This window comes from Calonectris borealis, unplaced genomic scaffold (assembly GCF_964195595.1).
Source record: "Calonectris borealis unplaced genomic scaffold, bCalBor7.hap1.2 HAP1_SCAFFOLD_283, whole genome shotgun sequence".
Classification (NCBI taxonomy): Eukaryota; Metazoa; Chordata; class Aves; order Procellariiformes; family Procellariidae; genus Calonectris; species Calonectris borealis.
In genome coordinates this window covers 18,512-24,446 of record NW_027441667.1, presented here as the reverse complement: position 1 = coordinate 24,446, position 5,935 = coordinate 18,512, and the positions used below count along the sequence as shown (strand labels likewise).

Genomic DNA, 5,935 nt, shown 5'->3' with positions numbered 1-5,935 from the left:
ACTGCCGGACCATAGAGAGCAGAGTCCGGCCTAGAGAGTACCCCCTGGAGGACTGCCGGACCATAGAGAGCAGAGTCCGGCCTAGAGAGTACCCCCTGGAGGACTGCCGGACCATAGAGAGCAGAGTCCGGCCTAGAGAGTACCCCCTGGAGGACTGCCGGACCATAGAGAGCAGAGTCCGGCCTTGAGAGTACCCCCGGAGGACTGCCGGACCATAGAGAGCAGAGTCCGGCCTAGAGAGTACCCCCTGGAGGACTGCCGGACCATAGAGAGCAGAGTCCGGCCTAGAGAGTACCCCCTGGAGGACTGCCGGACCATAGAGAGCAAAGTCCGGCCTAGAGAGTACTCCTGGAGGAACGCCGGATCATAGAGACGGACGTCCAGACCAGAGAGTACCCCTGGAGGACTCCCGGACCATCGAGATCAAGGTCCCCCAAGGAGCTGGGGAGTGGGGCTGTGGGTCCTGGCGGGACTTGAGAGTGGGGCTTCCAGGGGGCTGGAAAATGGTATGGTCGGGTGCTGTGAGCTCCGGGGGTCCTGGGGCTGGGAAGTGATTGCAAACGCTGGGGAGGGGCTGCGAGCCGTGCGCATGCGCGGTCCCCGGGGCGCCGTGCGCATGCGCGGTCCCGGGGCGCCGTGCGCATGCGCGGTCCCCGGGGCGCCGTGCGCATGCGCGGTCCCGGGTGGGGACTACAACTCCCGGCGTGCCTCGCGCGGGCGGCCCGGTGGAGCCGCGCGCTGATTGGTTGCGGACGGTATTCCAACGGGCCGCGCGGCGGGCTCTGCACCGAGGCGGCGGCGCAGCGTGAGTGTGAGGGGCCGCGGGCCCGGGGAGCCGGGCTGTGGCGGGGGGGGGGCGGTTCTGCAGGCTCCGGGGACAGGGTCTGGGGGGGCTCCAGGCGGGGGAGGGGCTGTGAGCATCTGGGGAGTGGGGAGTTGGGGGGGGGGCTGCGTGCCCTAGGGGGGCCGCGCAGTGGGCCGGGGCGGGGCGCTGTGTGCAAACAGACCCTCCCTGCGAGTCCCCACTGTCGCCCCGTGGGGCCGGGGACCCCCCAGCCCTCCTTGCAGGCAGACTGGGGGCTTCGCGGGCCGAGTCGAGGGAGGAGCTGCTGGAGAGAGGGCTTAGAAACGGCCTTCTGCCCCCGAAACTCCTGCAGCATTTGAAGGGGAGGGACAGGTCCGCCCCAGGGCCCCAAGGGGAGGACCTCGGAGCAGGGACCTGGGGTTGTTCCAGGAGCAAAAGCTGGTCCCAGCCAGCTCGCCTCTGCTCCCCCGGCACCGGGATCGGACCTTTCAGCCCCGTTTCTGCCCGAAGCATCACGCAAGCGCTTGCCCTCCCCGGGGGCACCTTTGGGACTTGAGAAGAGGCGCAGCAGCTGGGTTTTTGGGCTCAGAAATGGGCGCTAAGTGAGCTGGTTTGGGGGCCTAAAGCAGAAGCCGGTTTGGCCGTTTGTGCGGGGGGGTGGGAGGGCATTGGGGGCTGCAGGGGAAAGCAGGGGGTGGGCAGGGTGTGTGGACCCTCTCTGGGGGGGGGGGGGGGGGGGGGGGCGGGTCTGGTCCTGCTGGACCCCGAAGTGCGGGAGGCCGGCATGCACCAGGCCCAACTCAACGTCTGCGGTGGTCTCTGGGGGGAAGAGGCGGTCTCTGCTTTTCAGACCCCGCACGCCCTCTTCGAGTCCAGCTCTTGCTTGTCGACTGCTTAGAATAGTTATTAACTAATTAGTCGTACAAACTCATTAATGCTTATACAATGTCCAACTATGATATTTAATCCTAATAGTCGAGTTTTGACGGCGGTTGGTTTACGACCTTGTCAAAAGCCCAGGCTGTTGCAAATAGCTGGAGCTTGTAAGGAGAAGGAGCTGAAATCAACGGTGCAGAGCTGGAGCTTCGATTAGCCGGAACCGTAGCAAGCAGGAGCTGGAACGAGACGAGGTGTCCGCTGTCTGGGGCATGCCTTAGCCAGAGGCAAAATTACCAGCAGCTGTAACGAGCGGGAGCTGCGATTCGCTGCCGTGTCTGTTTGCCGGAGCATCCGTCGGCCAGACTGCACTCCCAGCACGGCTGAAGAGCAGCCAGGCGCAGGCAGGGCTGTCCCCGGCAAGGCGCTCCGAGCGGCAGGGAGGCGAGTTGTCCTTCTGCCAGCGGGGAGCCCGGCCTCTTCCCTCGGGGATTAAATCCACGCCACGCGTGGATCCGCTCTCTTTGCGTGGAGGGTCTCTCCCGGACCCGTTCCCGAGGGCTGAAGTGAGGTGGGGGTCCCCCGGCTCTCCCCGGGGGGCAGGCGGCAGCACGAGGCGGCGGTGTCTCCCCGGTACCCGGCAAAGGGGAGCGAAACCGGCCGGCTGGAGCTCCGGGGGTGCACAGCCCGGCCCCGCACGGCAGAATCCTTCCCTGGGTTTTCACCGTTGGCTGCGTGTGACAAACAGGTTCATTTTGTGCCTCCTCTTTTCCCAGCGTCACCTTCTGCGTCACGTGAAGAAAATCCTGCGTGGCTGATGCTGCTTGCTGCTCAGGTAATGGCACGTGGGGGGCCGGGGGAGCGGGGAGAAACATTGGCGCGTTCAAGGACGCTGCAGGTGCTCCACGTCAAACCCAGGGAAAAGGCAAATTTGTGCCGGTGCAGAAAAGCTGATGAACAGTTGCCGTTAACAGAGCGCGCGTGCCTCGTTCCCGAATCGGTCCCTGGGTAGTTACGAGCGTTTTCCTTTCAGGGAAAAGAATGAGCTTTCACCTACGATAAATTAAGAGCTGCCTGTGACCTTCTTTAGGGTCAAGTGTTTCTCTTCTGTTTGTTCGTACTGATTTTACGGGCAGGTTGGAAAGAGCCTTTTATTTTTACCTGCGTAACTCAATTTGTAGTACTACGTGGTGTCAGGAGAGTGAATTTTGGAGCACCCAGGTACTACTAGAAACGTAATGAATGAGACACGATGGAAGCTGATATTTCAACTTGATTTTTACGTGATTTTTTTTTCATTAGAGCGTCGATGGCACGTTGTCCTGTGGCTCAATCCACATTCTGTTCAGAGGAGTCTTCAATCTAGCACTTTGAAGGACAAAAGTTGGTCCTTCCAAAAAAGGGCTAGTCGTTCATAGGATGGAGGTATAGACTTGGAGAGCCGCTTAAGTACGTGATCAGAATTGAAGCCAAATGCCGCTTCACGTTGCTGCTGTTGGTCTTCACTTTCATTAGTTTTCCCGCTGCTCCGTCATGGTTGGGAGCTCTGAATCATCCTTTTTTTCACTCCCTAACGCATTTTTCTCCCCAAGGAGAGGCTACGTTTAAAAGCTACTTAGTTTCCTCACAAATGCATTGGTCAGTAAAATGGAGTTATGATGCTTGGAACCACACAAATGACACCAGTCTTACAGATCTGGACTATTTCTGAACACGTGTTCATCGCGTGCAGATGTCATCGGGATACGGATCATCTGCACTTTGTGCTCTGTCGAGACGATCAGCTGAGACAGGGACGAGCTCCAAAAGAAAAGAAAGGTACAACGTCAAAGTTTTGTTTTGTTGTTGGTTTTTGTGTTTGTGTGTTTTGGGGTTTTTTTTGTTTGGTTTTTTGTTTGTTTGTTTGTTTGTTTGTTTTTCCTTAAGAGTGCGATGTTGACTGGTGGCAGCCTGCAGAGCTCTCTTGCTGCCTGACCTCTCCTTTCCTTCTCTGTCACTCCTCTTTCGTGGCTGTCATTTTCACTCGGGTAGTTTTAGAAGAGCGATTTAGTTCCTCGCCTGTGTAAACGCGCTGGTAATAGCTGGAAGGTAAATGCTTGAACCAGTAGCGAATAACTTGGCTACAAGTAGAATTTCTGAAGGAAGAACAACGACAACAGGAAGCAAGTAGCGAGTTACCCCAGATTTGCGTGCGTCAAACACGTCAAAGTCTTGCTGCCAAGCGTTGTTTGGCAACGTGCTCCAAATGTTTTAAAACAACTGCGGTTTTCAAAGATCTCGACTGTTTGGAGAAACGGCCTGGAAAAAAGGATTCCTCTTTCGCAGCGAGTTTGCGAGGACGGATGGGTTGCCGTACTCTTTAACAAAAATACTCCACTTGGGACGTATCGGGTGAGGAAATCGCGGCTCTACTTAGGCTTGAGAAAACGTACGTAGGTACCTGTGCCCGTCACCTGCGCGTCTCTAGGAAAGTGAGTTCTAGCGAAACTAAAGCTGCCGATGAGCCAAAAAAAAGGCACGGTTGTCTAAAACGTGCAGAAGTTCTAGTGGCCTGTCTCAACAACTGCACCAAAGACGATGCCAAATACTTTCTCCTCCACTCAGTTGTTCTCTTCACGGCAAAGGAAGCTTTGTGCTAAACGTTGTTTGTTTTTTTTTTCCTTTCCTCTCAGCAGAACGTCAACTGCCGTGAAAGTACGAGACAGATGGAAAGGATCCCTAGTGGTCTGCAAGTACAAGGTAGGCCTGTGATACGTGTCTGCATTTTTCCTAAGGTGCTTGTAGCACGGACTTTACAGTTAACACGAGGAACGTGGCAGCTCTCCTTCTATGTGATTTTTTAATGTGAAATATTTTAACGCGAATACTAAAAATAAAGGAGGTCTGTTCTGGAGCGTGGTACGCCTATGCAAAGCTTGCTGCCCTCCGTCTGTTTTCTCTTCCTGCAAGCACGGTCTTCTGTTTCTGTGCGCTTGCTATGAAAGGGTGCTGTGAAAATAACGTTGGACTAGAAGAGGAAAGGAACCGTTTGTAAGAGTTGGGATGTTCGGGAGAAACAGGCTTTGTTTTCACGATAAAAGCTTTAGGCTTTTTCAGTCAGTCAGTGTTTAAAATGCCTTACAGGAGCACTCGAACACCTTACTGAGATGCTAGCATCTGTGCTAAAAGCAATCAAGGTCAAAGAAGAGGCGCGGACAACACGGGACAAATCGGTGTCGCTTCGGTGCGTTTTCCAGGCTTTCCCGAGAAGCGGTAGCAGCCTCGTAACTAGCGACAGAGAGTCCTGATGCGGTTTTGGTGAGTTACTGCTTCTGTCGCGTCCTTTTTCCTTAACCTGCAGCGCGTAATTTTGACTTTGGGTGGAAAGAGATTTTCCAGAATGGAAATCTTTCTCGTTCAAAGGAGTTGCCTTTTACGAACTTCCCATCAGAATGGATCTTCAGAGATGACGTGCTCGGCAGTAGAAGTCATCCGCAAGGAGACTTTTCGCTCTCTCTCTCTGGAAAAAAAAAAAAAGGGGTAAGCCGATTTCCTTGCACAGACCCAAGCGCAGCACGTCTTCCGATAGTCGACGTACGGCTGATCTTTGGTTCTCGGGTGTAACGGTCGAGAGATCGTAAAGACGCGTTCCTCCGCACGCTCGGCTACGGCCAACAGCGTTAGCAAACCTGCCAGTCCTTTTTGGTAGCCTGATGTATTGCAGCACCGGGGATTTGATATTCCCCACCGCCTGCCCCCACCCCCCCCACCCCCCCCCAAAAAAAAGAGTAAAACCATACGGGAGATCTCTTATCTCACTGATTTTTCTATCGTAAATGAAATTTTAAAAAGAAAGTTAAAATTGTATAACTTCCAAACTGACTTGCGTTGTTTAAACTGCAACTGCCGAATAGCCGTAGCGTATAATTTATTAGGCGTGCTTAAGCAGTTGGGTAGTTGCTCTAAACGTTTCAAAAGAGAGGCAACTGAACGTTACGGGCTTTTTTCCCGATCTTTTGGCAGAGTGCTCTGAAGTCCTTTATTTCTGTCTCGCTTTCGACGGCGCCTTTCCCCGGCAGTTTGGTATCATCGGTCTCGGCGCCGCTCCTAGTCACGTAACGCACGCAAAACCCCTGGTCAAACGATAGCTGTGTAGTTTGGAGGTAGATAATTTAACGGCATGAATTCACAGCTACGCAATTTCAATTAACGCAAAAGGAAAATGAAATACTTTTACGGTACAAGCCTTCTCATTGTACGTATGCTAAAAAGGTG

The 5,935-nt window shown here is 54.4% G+C and overlaps 1 long non-coding RNA gene across 1 annotated transcript; it reads left to right on the top strand.

Annotated features, from left to right (window-relative positions):
- Positions 1–2,536: 2,536 nt before the first annotated feature.
- On the top strand, positions 2,537–5,493 carry LOC142077513 (uncharacterized). The gene is made up of 4 exons (XR_012671889.1): positions 2,537–3,499; positions 4,357–4,420; positions 4,805–4,978; positions 5,084–5,493. It is a non-coding gene; the product is annotated as an uncharacterized LOC142077513 (long non-coding RNA).
- Positions 5,494–5,935: the final 442 nt, after the last annotated feature.